Source organism: Stenella coeruleoalba, assembly GCF_951394435.1.
Source record: "Stenella coeruleoalba genome assembly, chromosome: 18".
NCBI lineage: Eukaryota > Metazoa > Chordata > Mammalia > Artiodactyla > Delphinidae > Stenella > Stenella coeruleoalba.
This window is the reverse complement of record NC_137164.1, coordinates 4,269,067-4,287,728: the sequence shown is the minus strand read 5'-3', so window position 1 is coordinate 4,287,728 and position 18,662 is coordinate 4,269,067. Positions and strand designations below refer to the sequence as shown.

Here is an 18,662-nt window from a genome sequence, read left to right as displayed (position 1 = left end):
CTAGAAACAGATAGTCAATTTCCACCTCCTAAGATTTTTTCATGCTATGGACTAGGGTTGAACAGTATCTATATCAATTTAGGGTGAACGGACATCTCTAAATTTCATAACATGAACATGGTATAAACCCTCTTTTCTTACCTGTTCCTTAAATTCTCTAAATATTTTACGGTTTCCTATGTAAAGGTATTATAAATTTCTTACAAGTTCTATTCCTATATATTTGGATTTTTAATGCTATTATAAGTAGTACCTTTATTAACTTCATTTTCTAATTGTTTACGGCTATAGAGAATCTAGCAACCATGCTAAAGACACACCTTAAGTCTAATAACTTACACGGATTCTTTTGGATGTTTCTGCATACACAATAGTTTCACCTGCATATACTGAATTTTTTTCTTCTTTTCCAACTCTAGTATTTTTTATTTCTTTTTCTTATCTTACTGTGCTGGCAAGAACCTACAATATAATGCTGAATAAATGTGGTAATTACAAGCATCCTTATCTCATTTCCAATTTTAGAAGATAACTTTTCATTATTTCAACACTAATATGATACTTGCTCTAAGTTTTCTCACCGATACTCTTCCTAGTTTGCTTAAAAGTTTTTCATCATGAATAGATATTAAATTTTAGTGTTTCCTGCATCTAATGATGACTGTATAGTTTTTTTCTCTATCAATATGGTGAGATGCGTTGGATTTGTTGAATGCTAAACTGACACTGCATTCTAGAATAAACACCAATTGTTCATGATATATTATCATTTTATGTTGATAGATCTAATTGTTATCTTTTAGGATTTTTGCAAGCATGTTCATGAATGAGACTGTCCTATGATTTTTTCCTTGTAACATCCTTGACAATATTAGATATTAAGATTATGCTGGCCTGGCAGGACTTTCAGGCTCAGAGGATTTTGTCCACCTGCTTCCAAATCTCCTCATACATTCTCCCTCCAAAACATACACAAGGAGAGCAAAAAAATCCACATATGATCCATGCCTTCCAGCATTGATATAGGAGGCGGAATACAACAGCCTTCAAATCATCTGTAAGTGGAGGAATAAACTAACTGAATTCCAACAGAGCTTCCAACACACACCACTGCAAGCCTAGAGATGCTTCTCGTGCTGAGTCACTGACACGTTGCATTATTCACGTAAGCCCACCACACCTAAAACACCAACTTGGGAGGCTCAGCCATCACTGAAAGTACAGGTGTTCTTTTCATTCCTGATCCTCATGTAGTTTTGATTCTCATTATTTATATACAGCTTTATTATGATGAGTATTTCCTATAAGTTCATTCAAATCCTTATTTAATGGGGGACAAGACAGACAAGCTCCCACCACTTACGTCCAATAAAATCATAAGCATCTCAAACAGTAAAAAATTGGATAAAGTATACATTCCATTAAAAAAAACTGTACATGCAACTTTTACTTACACACAGTTGATCTAAGTTATATCAGTGTCCAAAAAGAGAAAAAATGCTGAGTAAATATTAAAATGCAGGGCAATACTGTTTGTCTCAAATGAAATTTGACTATCAGTAGCAACCAAACAGCCTAAGAAATAAAGCCACAAACTTCTAAACTGCATAGCAGAAAAAGTAGCCATAAATGTAGTTTCAAAGAAAAATTCTGTCCTAAACCCTTTAATGCCTGAGCCCCAACACAATTCTTCCAAATGATACCCTAAGTTTTGTCATGACCATAATTTTTTTTTTGGAGGGGCAGAATGGAAGGAACTGGGCATATTGGAAGTGGAAGAAGGCTTTAATTAGCCTATGTGATGCAGTGGACAAACAGCACAGAAGCTGTGCATTTTTAATTACAGCTCAGGTAGGGACTTCATTATCGCTGATAAGCCTTGTAACCGTTCAAAATTACAATGCCAATTTTTAAAAAAAGAAGTAACGTTTTAATAATCTTCCTCCCTGGGATATCTCAAAGAACAATTCCCACTTTAGTCAAGCCTTTGGAAACAAAGTTGTTTGCAGTGTGTAATTAAAATCTGAAGGCAGGTGACTGGGGAATTTGGGGGTTTCTGTGACTGCTGGTTTTTAAACCAATAATCAAGGTAGTTAACTCTAAAAGGTGTACAAAAACGGGAGACAAATCCTATGGAAAACTAAGAACCAAGATATGTTTTAAATCTACAGGGTTGGTTATAAAACAAATGTTTTCCCATTTCTACTGAAACAGACGAAGGTCCTATTCTGAAAAATTACAATCATGCCCCCAAAATTAAGGTCTTACTTTGCAGAGATGGAAAGTGAATCTATTCCTCCCCTTTCTAGGCTGTGGACAGCCTCGCACAGGATGAGACCAACGTGAGCACAGGCTCTATCTCCTTGCAACCTTCTGGTTAATGTCATCCTCCCTTTGGATGGGACATTTTGCTCCCTCCTGTTTAGACACTATTCCTTCCATGCACCACAGGGAGTAATTCAAATCCATGGCCTCTCCTTAAGCATTCACTCTAACCTGAGGAAAGAATACCACCCAGCAAAGAGTTACAAAGTCAGCTGAAAGCTGATATCTGCCTAGGCAATTCCCTAACACAGGACTACATAAGGTAATAGGCAAAAACCAAAACCCCCTGTGTCATACACATATTTTGAGGAGCTGAAAAAATAAGTGTGACATTAGTAGGGCAAGATGACTCAGATCAAGTTTTTAAAATTACATAGTAGGGGTAGTGTTCTGCTTAGGTCATGAATCAAAACTTATGACATACTCAGTCAATGAAAAAGTATCTGTTGAAGCTCTTCTATGGCAAAGAATACACTGTTACATCCACTTAGCTGATAAAATACAGCTCCATGGGTTGTGGTTCACAGTCAATCACATCCACACTGTTATACTGCAACAGAATTTCACTGAACTGTTCACGTGCACAAAAACAAGTACCAGCACTCATGGGAGGATGCTCTGAGATGAACTACAATGCAACGGTTGCAGCAGGCGATGCAATCTTCGGATTGCGCTGGAGCACAACTTTTATAGGCCCAATACGGGTTTTCAGAAATCAGAAGTACTCAGAGACCAAAGGTCACATCCGCTGGGGGAAGACAATGTGTGTTATCACTGCGAGCTAAGGCTATGACCTAACGAGGTCTTTACCTCAGGTTATCTGACAAAGGCAGACACACCTACGAAACAGGCACCACGATGTCTGGTTGTTGACCAGAAGGGAGTTTATAGTTACGGGAGCTGGACAATCGACCCTCTGCCTCACCTCTCTAGCTTTTGACGACAGGACCTTGGCTGTATCAACACTGTTATCACCAGTAACGAGCGTGATACACAGTAGGCACTCAAACACGTGTGGACCTCCTGAAAAGAACCAGAAAGCAAAAACTGAAAGAAAGAAATTAAAATAAATAAAACACTGAAAAAGTTCAAGAATATAGCTGAAGACGTCTTTACATTAGTTTCAAGACCACTGCTCCAGAAGGTCAAAGGGCATCCCAACAAGAGGAGCAAGGGACAATGTCACTCGTCCAAAGTTTAGAAATGATCCCAGATGCTGTGCTCAGGGTCAAGGCCCAGAGGCTCTAGTAGACCTGAAAGGTGGGAAAATACCCTGGGATGTTTGGGATGTTTAAAATTTAAAAAAAAAAAGTCAACAGAAGCAAAGAGCTAACCTCAAAGAGAACAGGCACAGGTCCGGGGAAGAAGAAACAAAACAGGGTGGCTCTAAAGATCAGGAGTGAAATCCGAGTATATGGAAAAATATTCTAATCTAGGGACATCTATTAAGTTAGGAGGATAGGCTCTGACACAAAACAAACAAGACTGGCCTTGAGGTAAGTGGCTGAGAAAGCACTGCCAGGACAGGGCAGCAACGGAGAGGACGTCACAGATAATGTGACCCCAGAGGACACCAGGACCTGGAAAAAGACAAGGCTGTGCGCACACAAACCCACCCTTGGAAGGACCACCCGCCCTAGGAGAAGCAGGCCTTAAAGGGAAAACAGCATCCTAAAAAGTTTGTTTTTAATAAGAGTAAATAAAGTCACTGTTAAAAACATTCCACCCTGCGCCAGACGTTCTTCTCTAGTGAAGGCCCTTCTCTCCTCTTCAAAATCCAGCCTCCCCTGACTGGCTTCACCTCCTTAGCACCACCACCCCTTAATCCACGGCAATAAGGCTCCACTGTGATGCCTCTTGCCAAAATCAGTAATTACGTCCTAGGGCTAAAACCAATGGAAATTTTGAAACCACCATCTAGCAACCTCTGTCTAGCAACCTCTCTCTCTTGGTACTTTAATATACACAAATCCCTCCATTAAAAAAGAAAAAAACGTCCCCCTTCACCCACCCTCCTCTGTCACCCTTCAGCACCAGCACACTCTGTGGCCCCTGCTCACTAGGAAGCCCTCTCACAAACCAGCCATCTCACTCCTGCCCCCATCCCTGCGTCATCACTGCCGTCAGCTATGTTACAATGACCTGGCTGTTATCATCCCTCTTTGCTGACGTTTTCCTGGACCATGGCTTCCCAGACACCCAAGCCTTTCCGTCTCAGTGTGGGAGCTTATCTTTTAAACACAAGAGTCCTTCGGATCCCATTCTCCGCACTCCTTTTCTTTACGCATGGTCTGCACAAGCTTCTTGAATCTACTCCATTAACAAAGGCAGAGGTTCTAGAACTTTCTCTTCTCACTGCACCGGTTCGCTCAGCCCTGATTGCAAGGACAAATGCCTACTGAGTAATAGAACCATTAGATACTGCAAATAACAAGTATCTATGTCCTAGCAACTTAGTACCCATTTGAAAACAGCACACTACAACTGAGAGAAAGTGGGTATTTCACTTCTCTCTTCAATAAAGCACAAACAGCATAATTTCTCACACCTTGGAGTCAGACTGGATAGCACCTCCCCCGTTCCCTGGTCCACACCGATCTGCACGCAGAACAGCAACCAGTGAAACCCCAGCTTTGCAAAGATGACGTCATCAGAAGGAACGTGACATAAACTCCTGGAGAAACCGAGCAGGCAGGTCCCGCAAGGCTGACAGCTGTTTGCACTGCTGAGCGTCCTTCATCGAACTCATACTCCCTGCGAGTTCACTGTGGCAAACAGTTTGGGAACCGGTGCTGAGAACTCTCACACGCGTGCCTCCAGTCCAGCCACCTCCCAATATCCGGATCCCAGTGCAGCCACTGACCGCTGCGTCCCGCAGGCACCTTGAACTTGACAAGGGCAGCATCTTTCCCCCAAACGGCGGCTGCTCGCTGTCCTGGGGCCTAAGGACGGCCTCACCACCCACCAGCCGCCCGGCCACAACTCGGCACTGCCCTGTGCCCTCGCTCTCCCAGCACACGCGCGCGCACAGACGCGCGCGGACCACGCCGTCCTACCCCCTCAGGCTCCCCTCCCTCCAGCCTTGCCCCGCTATCCGTTCTCCAAGGGCACGTCTGACTGCGTCCTTCTTCGGCTCGGAAGGCTCCGGCCGTTTTGGTCACCCAGCAGGGAGGCCAGGCCCATCCTAAGGGGCCTCGCAGGGCCCCGGAGGCCCGGCTCACCCCTCCTCCTGCCACGCGGCACCCCGGCCCCCTCCCCCCACGCAGCCCTAACCTCGGCTCTAGCTGCTCCAAAGCCTCGTGTCCCCGACAGGCCTCTGTACTCTCTCCTTCCCCCTGGCACTTCTGGGGGCGCTTTCCTCGTCTCTCCGAACCGTCCCCAGGCTCGGGTTTCTGGTCATCCTGGGAGCTCCGCGAGGGCCCGTTCGGAGCACACTGCGCCGTGACCAGCGGCTCCCACGGCCGCAGATGCCGCCGAACCGGGAGCTCATCCGGGGCCCACAGAGGCACCTGCCTTGTTCCCCTGTGTCCCCGAACACCCCGTGAACCCTGGAGTTCGCTGAATGAATAAAGCGGGCCAATGAGTGGGTCCGGCCACTCACGGGATGCTCCACGGGCCTCACCGCGGGTTCTGCCTCAGCAGCCGCCGCGTTGCACGCGAACTGTTCGTCTCGGCACACCATGAGCATCCTCAGAGCTGTCGTCTCTTATTTCTGCAATCCCAGTATTGAAATAGCAGCGCCCGGTACTTCGCAGGCATCCACTAAAGGGCTTTTGAATAAAAAAGGTGACTACCCCATGGCATTAAGTGCGGTTACCCCTGGAGAAAGAAACAGGACCAGACGGGGGGCGACAGGACCAGGAGGAAGGGGGAACTCAGACTTCCGGCTCCACTTATCTCTACAGTGACAGTAAATGTATGTTACAACATGCGTTATTTACGCATTGCTGGTCTACAATATTCCTGCATTACCAGCCTTAAATGAAGGCAGGGGTAGAGAACCAGCGGGGAAGAGGCATGCATGGGTCCCAACGCCATGAGCAGCTCCCGAGAACATCTGCCCTCTAAGAGGAAAACCAGGCCTTAAGAAAAAAAGAGGACTTAAAAGAGAAGTCGAACATTTGCAGTCTGTCCAGCCATATGGAGGCGCTCCCAAGAAAACATAAGGAAAGATAGCAGCCTGTGAGTGGAAAACACAATCTCGAATATTCTCCAGAGAAAGTCCTGGGAACTCTAAAACACCATTAGCAGTGGCCCACGAGCTATATGTTGAATACTTATAACAGGCAACTATTTCAATCAAAACGTTCCAATAACCAGAAGGTTCCTTGCCACATGAAGGCTTCCATGGGAAGGGTAAGGCGCGTCTACAAGGACACACTGAGAAGAGATGGGTGCTATAATGTTGGCAGGACCGCTCGGCAAAGTGTCTTTTTTCACCTTTATTTTCAGAATTTTGTAAAAATGGTGTAGCACATCATTGCCTATTAGGTCATAAATTTGAGGCAAACAGAGAAAACAATGCTATAATGCAACTTCATGTCAGCAACCAGACATGAAAGAACAATTTTTATAAGGAGATAGTTCCAGAACGAGCTTCTTTTCACTGTGTTAAGAAAACAGAGACTACAGGTCAGACGGTAACTATATAAAGCCAACCAAACTTTCCAACCTAGTGAGCTTGAAACATCTGAAAAGACACAACTCTCATGAATATCAATTAAGGAGGTCTTTAAAAAATGAAGAAAAATGAGTATGACGTGGACGCTCTTAGGAAGGAGACCAGACGCACAATGAGAACTGCCTATGGGAAAGGCCAAACCCGGCTTTCTTTCGTTTAACCTCTCAAGTAGATAAAAGAACTAGCTTTAAAGAATCTCTGCATTGTTTCACTGCTAGAAAAGGAAAGTTGGGTAAAGCACGTACAAAAAGAAGCCACCAGCATTCAATAGAATTTGCCCTAGAGGCAATAGAGAAGTAAGTCAATTATAACACTTTGAACCTAGTTTTGACAGAGAAGCAGACATTTTAAGTTTTAGGAAACCTAATTTTTTTTAAGATGCAAAACATTTCTAATGGCTGGCTCCTGCCCTTAAAAAATGTGGATTCCGATTCTTAATCTTTCATGCCCCACGATGCATTTGATTTGAAGAGCTTCAAAGCAAAAACAGGCCTTTTTAAATGTCAGTTGTTAAAAACGTAATAATTACTGCTGGTAATAACTGAGAATTTAAAATTCATCCCCAAACGAGAAAGAATTCCTATTCCGCCCAATAGCAGCTGAGAAACGAGATGCTCCATTCATCCTTAAACCCACAGCTGAGTTTCTTAATAATTAAGAACTCTGCTCTCCACCAGGGAACTCTCCCTTGCACAGAAGCTGAACCAAGAAGAAATCGCCATTGCCGGTTAAGCAGCACACACGGAGCACACACGGAGAGGCAAAGGCTTTCCCCTCGCCGAAGCCCCGGCGCGCAGGAGGCGCGAGAGCCAGGCCCCGCCGGGAGAGCCTCCCGAGAGGACGCATCCCGGCCCGCGGGCCCCGGCGCGCCCAGTCCTCGCACCCCGCAGCGGGCCGCTCGCAGGCTGCCGACCCCTTCCCGGCACCCGGAGCCCAGCTCGGCTACCAAGGCCGGGACCAGGACCACGGGCGCCCGCAGCCCCGGGGGAGGGGGCACCGGCCGCGGGGAGGGCGAAGCCGAGGGGAGAGGGCCGGACCCGGGCGGCGGGCACGCGGGGACTGGGCCAGGTGCGGCGAGACCGCGCGCAGCCCGGAGGGACGCGAGGCTCCCGGACGCGAGGCAGCCCCGGGCCCACGCGTGCGGCGCGGGCCGAGGCCCGGGCGCCACCTGCGGCCGGGATGGCGAGCGCCTGCCCCGCAGCCGGGTGGCGCCCACCGGGGCCGGGGGGCGGCGCGGGCGAGAACGGTGCCGGGCCGCGCGGCGACGGCGGGAAGCCCGGGTCGGCGCGGGAGCCGGCGGGGAGGATGCGCCGGGCTGCAGGGCGGGCGCGGGCGGCGGCGCGGCCGCAGTGGGCCCCACCGCCCGCCCGAGCGCCCGGGCAATGCAGCAAGTTCACTTGGCCGCGGGGCTGCGGGGCCCGCGCCCGCCTCTGCCCGCGGGGCAGCCGCCCAGCCCGAAGCCGAGCAGCGCAGGGGTCAAGGCCGGGCACAGGGAGACGGCTGGCTGCAGCCCGCACTCACCGGTCCGCGGTTCCGCCGCCGGCGCCGGCGCCGCGCTCTCAGCTCCATGGTCCCGCCGCTTCGCGGCCGCCCGGCGCCCCCACCCCGCACCGCCCCGCACGCAGCGGCGCCAGCGACGCCGCCTCCGGCCCGGCCACGGCCGCGGCCACGCCCCCTCCCGGCGGGGGGCCAGGCCGGAGCGAGAGGGGGGCCCAGCGCCGGCTCCACCAACCAGGGCCGGCTCACCGGCCGCTGCCCCCGGATTGGCGAGCGCCTCGGCCAATGGGGGCGCGGCAGGAGTGCGGCGCGTCGGCGCCGGGGGGCGGGGGATTGCGGAGGAGGTGGCTCTAGCCCTTCGTCCTCCGCCCCTGGGGTCGGGCTGAGGCTTTAGCCGGAGTCCCTCCCGGAGTGGACAGGTAGGGACTCTTTGGGCAGAGTTTAGCCTGGGGGCCGTGCAGCACCTCCGCTAACGATGTACCACTGCAGTCCCTTTGGGTTTCCACCCATACTCTAACCTCCCCTGGGTTTGAGGGCTCTTGGAGACAGAGGTCCATCTACCTGTGTGCTGCAGAGTTGAGGGTTCACAACCCTGAGAGGATTACAGCCATGCCCTCGGTTGGTCTTATGCCCTTCTCAAATCCGTCAGCATTCTGCCTGCAGAATCTTCTCATTCCCTCTGCAGATTCCTCTCTTCTTTTCCCCCCGCCCCCGACTTCAGTCTCCGTCCGCCCAAATGTGAGAGAATCCACAATACCTATTAAATACAGGGTATCCCATAAACTGCCCAGCCAAGCCCCCTGGCAGTGGGACTTGATTGATGACTCGGGAGTAAGCTTAAGGAAAGAAAAGGGAGGAGGAAAAGGAAGGAAAGGAAGACAAGAAAAAAAGGAAAAGCCAATTATGTTCTCCTAGGTCCTGAAGGAAAGGGGTTTAAAAATGGAAGTGTTATCTTTATTTTACTTGCCTTTATGCTTTTTGGTTTACCGATAAGGTCACTAAATTGAAAAGCTTTTAGGAAATAAGTTCAAATCTCAATAAAGAGTCCTAGAAAAACTAACTCAGGTTGTCTTTACAGACATGTGATAACTACCCACATCTGATCCGGCTCCTAACAGCAATTAAATGCTAGGGAAAATGCATAGCAGCTGATAACAATTTTAGCAAAGTTTGAAGCACCAGAAATGCAGAAGAAAACGCATGCATCCCTCTTCATGTGTAATCTATTAACCTACATTACTTCCAAAGGAAGCGTTTTTAAAGCTCTATTTTAAGGTGACATATATTTAATTTCCATACCATGTCAACATGAAATATTCTGGTCATTAATAAGGTAAACAGGAGTTTAGTGAATTATTACAGTGCTCTGTATTTGTAATATTGATAGTAGGGTGATAAATTTCTGTTGCATTCAAAGCTGACTTGTTATTCAAGTTGAAATGGCTTTCCTTCATTTTAATCTTCATTTACCCAGGGGAATAGCTTCCAGGTCTATATTTAGGTCATTGATTTAGAATTCAAAAATGTGAAGGTGTAAGATACCCAGAGTCTGTTTTCAGGGTTGCTAATCACATTTCCGTTGCTTCTCCTGTCTTCAGTGACCCCCCCGCAACTTTATATGAACTGCTGCTACACTTAGTTCACACCCACTATTAGCCCTTAATTGTTCTGTCCTGAAGTGTTCGGGATTGTTTCATATAAGTCGGTTTTATCTCTAATTAGATGTTAAGTTCCATAAGGGTAAGGTCCTTATTTTATACTACAGTTTCCTTCCCCCGTGATGTCTGGTGCAGTGCTGAATATGTAGTAAATATAACCTTACCCTTAGTATTGTGTCCATAATGTAGAGAATTTTCTTCAAATATAGTACTTCTGTGAACCAGCCCTTTAAGTAAAATTGCTCAGAGCAGTTCAGTTGCCTTAAGGGGCTAATGCCTCATACTTAGCTGGAAAAATGTTGCCAAATCAGGGAGTAAATTGGTTGCCTGTAACAGAAACTTGAGTAAAGTGCAGACCAACAGGGGTTGCTTCTTACCACGTGACAGGAAGTCTGGAGACAGCCTGGAGGGTCTGCAATATCTCCAGGGTGTCAGTATATCTCAGGCTGCTTCTCCCCGTTGGCTCTGCTGTCCTTAGCATGCGGCTTTGTCTTCCTCTCACAAGATGGCTGCTCCCCTTCTGGACATTGTATCATATTCTGGAAAATGGTAGGGGGATGGGTAAAGGACGTAAGATCAAAGAGATGCCCGCCAACTGAATCTTCCCCTTAACAACCTTTCTGGGAGGCCCCAACCAGCACCTTCTGTTTGCTTCTTATTGGCCAGACCTGTGTCACACTGTGACATACCCCTGAGTGCCAAAGAGTCTGAAATACTAAGTAATATAAGCCAGGGACCTTGTCTGCAGCAATGTGAGGGTTCCGTTAGTAAGGGAAAAGGGGAATGCAGTTTCTGCCACAGTTGCTGAGTAAATGACATTCTCTATTCACTCCTGTTTATTTATTCATGAAATGACCCACTTTTTTTTTAAGCCATTCAAATTGCAATAAGAAAACAACCCAGTATAAAAATGAGCAAGAGATCTGAAGAGATGCCTCATCAAAATAGAGATGGCAATATTCAGATGTCAAATAAGCATTATATGTCAGAGAATTGCAAGTTAAAACAATGAAATGCCACAACATACCTTCTAGGATGGCTAAAATTCAAAGAGCTGATAATACCAAATGCTGGCAGGGATGGGGAGCAACTGGAATGCTCATTCATGGCTGGTGGGAATGCAGAATGGTACAGCTGCTTTGGAAGAGAGCATGGCAGTTCTCCACAAAGCTAAGCATAGTCTTACCATACAATCTAGCAATCGAGCTCCTTGGTATTTACCCAAATGAGTTGAAAACGTAGGTCCACATGAAAACCTGCATACAAATGTTTGTTTATAATTGCCAAACACCGGAAGCAACCAAGATGTCCTCCAGTAGGTTAATGGATAGACAAACTGGTACATCCAGACAACGGGATGTTATTCAATGATAAAAAGAAATGAGCTATCAGGCATGAAAAGACATAGAGGAATCTGAACTATATATTACTAAATGAGAGAAGCCAGGCTACATACTATGTGATTCCAACTATATGACATTCTGGAAAAGGCAAAACTATGGAGACAGTAAAAAACAGATCAGTGGCTGCCAGGGGTTAGGAGGAGGGAGGAACGTACAGGCAGAACACAGAGGATTTTTAGGGCAGTGAGACTGCTGTGTATGATATTATAGTGGTGGACTCCTCATTATACGTATGTCAAAATCCATAGACTGTACAACCCAATGTATAACACAAAATGGGACCTTCATGTAAACTATGGACTTTAATTAATAAAAATGCATCAGTCTTGGTTCATTCATTGCAACCACACTAAAAGAAGATGTTAATGATAGTAGAAACTGTGTGAGGGGCTAGAGGGGTAGCGGGTGGGTACATGGAAGTCTATGTACTATCTGCCCAATTTTTCTGCTAATCTAATCTAAAACTCTACTAAAAAATAAAGTGTGTTAATCATTTTTTTAAAATGGGAATCATAGTTACCGTAATAATGTCAACACACTGAGGTTACCATTATAAAGAGAAAAAATTTGCTTTGGAGGTGTCACCTTTGTTTTATTTATGGACCTTGAATGCATTCACAGACAAGTTCTATTGCCCTTCAACTACGGCTAAATCTTAAAAAATTCTTCACATATACTTTTTTTTCAGTTTTAGTTCTGGGTAAAAGATTTACCAATTGTCTGCACATTGCCCCTTTTTTTCCTCAATCTTTATCAGTCTCTGTCTCCCTCCCTGTCTCCCACTGCCACTTTATCTCTGTCTGTCTACCTCTCTGCACACAAGCAGTTTTTTGTTACTCAACCACTGAAGGTGAATTGCAGACACCCAGACACCGTACCCTAAATATTTCAGCATGTATCTGCAAGAACAAAAATGTCTCATTCTATAATAAGAGACAAGCAGAGCCTACGAAATGGGATCACAGAGACTAGGTATCTCTAACTTCTCAAGACTTCATTACTCCCTTTTTTTTCCCCTGTAAATATTTGTCCAACCTGATATATAGGTGCTTTATCCCCAGGAACTGATATGCTGAAGCAGGAAAATTAAATTTGGGAGCATGGGAGGTGATGATAACGCATCGCGCTAAAGAGAATTCTGGTGATGTGAAGCGATCAGTCATTTCGTGTTCCGTGAAATGATGTGTGTGAAGCACGTGGTGCAGCCGGTCCTGACCCGCCAGTGAGCTGAATGCACGCTGTCCCGTGTTATTATAACAACTGAACAAGCTCTCAAGCATGTTCCTAATGAGATCCTCACAGCTATATATTTTTAAACCTTTTGAAATGTGCCATCTTTGTTCCACTTCCCTCTTGCCTGGTCAAAATCTTGGATAAATTCCCAAAGTTAAAATGTAGGCAGCTTTAGTGTCATCTTTACTTCAAATCAGATGAATCTGGGAGTGATGACACGGTGACTTTTTCAAGACGCTTTATAAATGAGATACGTACTCAGTGAGTTACTTAAGTTCTCTTTTGTCATTACGAAGTCTTTGGTGGAAAAACAATTGTCATTCTTTTTACTTAATAGCATGTCATCTTACATAAAAATTACAAACTGTTTTGCATTAGGAAGTGAATTCAGTCTCACTTCAGGGGAAGCAAAAGAACAAGAGTGGTTACTAATTAAAAGAACATAATTAGAATACGTAAGAAATCAAATTATAAGAGCACAATAATTGTCGGCATTTTTGACATGTTCATCTGTACTTGTTCTTAGAATGAAGTGAAATAATGACTATAAATACCTCACATAAATCTTTATAAACACACTTCACTTATTTAGCTTTCTTTTGAAGGATAGTATCTATTTTTATCTTGACACTAGAGTGAGATAAATACACATGTCTACATACCCACATCTCACAAGAATAAAATCTACCCCAGAAAAATGAGGAGCTTTACCTTCAATCGGAATATTAGCCCAATTATCTCATGAGAGCAGGGCAGTATAGTGATATTAACCTTATTTTCAAGTGAGGAAAATTATGGGCAGGTGAAAAGAATTCACACATATTGACAATTCATAATTTGCAGTATGATGCGCTTGCTCTACTTAACATTCATAACATCTATTCATGGAATTACGCTTGCTCTATTTAACATTCATAACATCTACTCAGTACATGGAATTACGCCCATTTTACAGATGGGGCACAGAGAAATTACGTTATTTAACCAGGGTCACTCGAGAGTCGGTGATATTTTTGTGGAAAAGCTATTTTTCCAAGGAACCAGGACAGCTGTGAAAATGGCCACGTGTACACACTCTTCTGCGACCACAGCTGGTACGTCCCTTGTCTGTTCCCTGCCCTCCTTGCCTAGTGCCACTACCCAAGCTGAGGTCACTGCCACTGCCTTCTGTGCTGTAGAATATTTCTAACACATGTACCCTGGCTTTATTCCTCTTCAGCCTGTCTTCACATTATTTTATGGATGATTTTTAAAATTCATATAGATCTGATTGCACCTCTCTGCTGCTCAAAAACCTTCAGAGGCTCCTACCATCTACAAGATAAGTCAAATCATTTTCCAGCTCCAACCAGTTTCCCTAAAGCATCCTGAACTACTAGCATTCTCCCCATGTGCCTGGGCTGTCGGAATACCTGTGGTGTCCTTCCCTTCTGCACCTGGGAAGCCCACCTTTCACAAGGCAGCTCAAACGTCACCCTCTCCGGAGCCTTCTTGCATCTATCCACGTCTGCCTCTGCACTCACATTGTACCCCTCCACCTGCCTTTCCTCCCACAATTATTTCACTGTCCCCCACCAAACAGGGAGTCCCTATAGGGCAGAGGCTATTTCTTATCCATCTTGAATTCCCAGCCCCTACGGCATGCTAGGCATATAACTAATATTTGTTGAATGGATTTCATGATAGCAGAGGAATAACTAATGTCCGAGCCATCCAAACAGCACTTAATGACAGAGGGCTCCAAGACATCAGTCTTACAAATTTCCATGGTGAGCGCATGGGAAACAGGCTTCCATCCCCCGTGAAGGCCATGAAGCTGATCACAGCAGCAACAGGAAGAGGGAAGGTGTCTGGGTGGTGGGCAGCCTGGCAGCGCAGGCCTGTGTGTCCTGCCTCCTCCACACTGCCCCAGCCCCGCGACACTGGTCAGCTTCTCCTGACCCTCATCCGATAGCCTCACAGTCTGACCTCGCTGCAGGGAAAGCATCTGGATCTGAAGTTACCTGGCTGCCAAGTGCGTTACAGCAAGATAAGCACGGGCCATAATTAGACGCCATTTATTGTCTGCTCACTCTGGGCCCCAGAACCTTGGGAGGCAGGGGGGGATGGGCTGCAGACAGCGTGAGCTCTTGAATGAACCCCTCAGGATCTGCACTCCACACCCCTGTTCACTTAGGACAGTAACTTAGTGTCTCTGAGCCCCCAGTTACCTCAGATAAAATGAGCATAAAAGTGGTTGTACCATGGCCAGTGTTCAGGGAATGTTAATTATTCCTCGTCTCTGCCCTCTCCCTGTCCAGACAGCACTTATTTACCAGCTCTATTCCCTTCTCCACCTGAAGGAAATCTGGTTTAAGTCAGTATTTGACAAACAATGCAGAGGGTTACCTGGAAATGACTGAACCAAAGCTATGACATGGACTCAAGTTCACAAGACGTATTTATTTATTTATAAAATAAATTTATTTATTTATTTTTGTCTGCGTTGGGTGTTCGTTGCTGCGCGCGGGCTTCCTCTAGTTGCGGCGAGTGGGGCCTACTCTTCGTTGCGGTGCACGGGCTTCTCATTGCGATGGCTTCTCTTGTTGCGGAGCACGGGCTCTAGGCACGCGGGCTTCAGTAGTTGTGGCGCACGGGCTGAGTTGCTCCGTGGCATGTGGGATCTTCCCGGACCAGGGCTCAAACCCGTGTCCCCTGAATTGGCAGGCGGACTCTCAACCACTGCGCCACCAGGGAAACCCACGAGACGTATTTAAACAGATAGTAAATTGGGTATAGGATGAGCCTATGTATTGCAATAATGAATTTAAAAAAAATCAAACCCTGTAAACGGATGTCGCTGAGGGCAATGACCCTGTGCTTGTCCCGTTGGAGCCCACAGAGAATGTGTTCATTCCTATCTGGGAGTGATGTTGCTTTTAGATCCACATGTACATTATTTTCATATTATTACAAAAATTGAAGAGCACTTGCTCGGAATTCGGTTATTAAACTACAGAGTCTTCATTTTGCTGCTTGGGTTATTACTGTTCCTAATTTGCTCCTGAAACAAGTATACAGCTGTCTCTTGCACTGCAGACTGCAGAGTGCCCCGCTACAGCTGCTGGGCTGGCTTTGGTCTCGTGTGTGGTGAGGTCGAGTTAGAGAAGCCACCAGGGCTCTGACGGAAGAAAATGGCTCCCAGGTGGATGCTACCTGAGGAACGTGCCTTTGTCATCAGACGTTCCCCTTGACCACTGGGGCCTAGGAGTTTTGCTAGTTAACCATTCCAAACCCATTTATATGTGGGTTATTATGCAATGGCTTTTCCTATAAAAATTAAAGAGCTTAACAGATTTGGGTGCTTTTTACATTTTACTTTTTTCTTAGAAAAGCCCTTGAAGATAAGATATTTGATAGATAAGGCATCTAAGGCTCAAGGAAGTTAAATAACTTGCCTGGGGTCATCGAGGATTTTTATTTTAATAAATCCCAGAATATTTCCTAATTGCCTTAGCTCCCAGTCTGAGTCATTTTGGGTGGAAAGGGCTGTTGGACTCCTCTTTGCGATTCCCCATGTCAGGTCCACTAGCCCTCACTACCCATAAGCGATAGTCAAGTGTTCTTACTTACTACAAAGCGCTAATTATATTCAACAAACTTTTCTAAAAGGAGACAGGTTGCAAGGTGTTCTGGAGGGCGACAAGCCAAGTATCATGTTTCTTCCTGCCACCAAGGAGCATCCCTCCAGCTTGGAAGGGGAAACCCAGGAATGTTATCAAATGCAAACATTGTAAGTCAAGGAAGAAAGGTAGTAGGTTCGAGGAGAGAAGTCAATTATAAATTAAGTTCCATTGGAACATCATGAAGGGGGGAAATAGATCTATCCGAGTGGAAGCATGGAAGAGATAACCTTCAAGTTGAACCTTCAAGGGTAGATGTCATTTTGACAAGCCGACATGTTGGAGAAGGACGCCCCGGTGTGGGAAATGGCAGAGTTGGGGAGAAATGGGAGAAAGTGGTGGAGAAGCTGGAGGAAGAGATTAGGACTTAACTCTGTAGGGTCATGAATGTCTTGCTAAGAAATTCAGACATTATTGCATAGATGGTGAGGACCCACCAGAGGCAGTTCATCCATCCAACCACGCGTGTGAGCGAGCAAATTGGCCCAGCGCTGCAGGAAGGAGTTGAAAGGATGAGCACCTGTGCTTTGGTAGGGCTCCTGCCCTGCCCGGACGGGAGGTGGGTTGGAGAGGAAGGACCCGAGGTGAGGAGGTGAGTTATTAAGTTCTCACAGTTAGTGACAGGTAACGAGGGTCCAAACTGGGAAAGCAGCAGAGAGAGCAAAGAGAAAACGTGGGTGTGGGGCATGGGACAGGGGTCCAGCCCCAGGATTTGGTCCTGGACTGGAAGGAAGAGGAGAGGAGGTTAAAATGTCAGAGATGGGCTTCCCTGGTGGCGCAGTGGTTGAGAGTCCGCCTGCCGATGCAGGGGACACGGGTTCGTGCCCCGATCTGGTAAGATCCCACATGCCACGGAGCGGCTGGGCCCGTGAGCCATGGCTGCTGGGCCTGCGCGTCCGGAGCCTGTGCTCCGCAATGGGAGAGGTCGCAGCAGTGAGAGGCCCGCGTACCGCAAAAAAAAAAAAGACATTTCCCACTCGCTTGCCAGTGGACACCAGGAGAAGAGGTCAGGCTCAGCCAGGCTGGGGATACCAGCAGTGCCTGGTGTCTGTCTGTAATTCCAGTTTTGTTTTGTTTTGTTTGAAAGAGAGAGAAGCTTCAGGCAGGTGCCACAAAACATGGCTCCAGACACCAGGACTGAGGACCTGAAACCATCAAGTCTCTGGGACCTGGCAGCCCTGTTTGTTTAGTGCTGCCCTGGCTTCTTACCTGGAGTCCACACACTGCCTCTCTTCCTTGCCCTAGAGTCGGGTCTTTAGAGCTGAAATTTAACACAGCATGAATCTATTCCTGTCCCCATCTCAGCGCCCCCCATGCAACAGTGACAGTTCTCTTCATATGATTCACAATGAAGTCATCATCTCTTTGAATGGTCCCTATTGTATTTCTTCAATTATAACTGAAAGCTAAAGGCTTTCTGAATCAATAAATGATCCATCTTCATTCCCAGTAACTTTACCCATTTGACCTACATAGTTTCCCAGTTTCCCATGTTTGTTTTCAAACTAAGCAGACAGCCATCCACCCACCCACCCACCCATCCATCCATCCATCCATCCATCCACCCACCCACCCATCCATCTATCCACCCACCCACCCACCCACCCATCCATCCACCCACCCACCCATCCATCCATCCATCCACCCACCCACCCACCCACCCATCCATCTATCCACCCACCCACCCACCCATCCACCCACCCACCCACCCATCCATCTATCCACCCACCCACCCACCCATCCACCCACCCACCCACCCATCCATCTATCCACCCACCCACCCACCCACCCATCCATCTATCCACCCACCCACCCACCCACCCACCCATCCATCTATCCACCCACCCACCCACCCACCCACCCATCCATCCATGCTTTAACCCCTCCCACACACGCAGAGGGGTCCCAAGAGCCCAGGGGAAAGGCAGGAATGCTTCCAGAAAAACAAAGACCCTGGGTCAAAGCCAGGACAGACACCTTCCCATCACCTCCACATCACCCCAGCGTCCTGCTGCCCAGAGGTGACCCCAAGAGGTGGGGCTCAGGCTTCAACACAGGAATCCACGGGCCGTGACATCCCAAAGCCCTGTGCTACCTTCCTTCATGTCTTAATTTTCTTCACCTGCTTTACAGGCTCACACCTTCTAGCCCAACTCAGAAATTATTTCTCCTGTTAAACCCATACGCTCCTCATGCATAGACA

At 47.0% G+C, this 18,662-nt stretch overlaps 1 protein-coding gene across 1 annotated transcript in view; it reads right to left on the bottom strand.

Moving 5' to 3' along the window:
* WASF3 (WASP family member 3) overlaps nucleotides 1-8,660 on the bottom strand; it is an 89,768-nt gene extending 81,108 nt beyond the window's left edge. The window contains exon 1 of the mRNA XM_079902848.1: nucleotides 8,528-8,660. The gene's annotated coding sequence lies outside the window, so the exon portion shown is untranslated. The remainder of the gene's footprint in view (nucleotides 1-8,527) is intronic.
* Nucleotides 8,661-18,662: the final 10,002 nt, after the last annotated feature.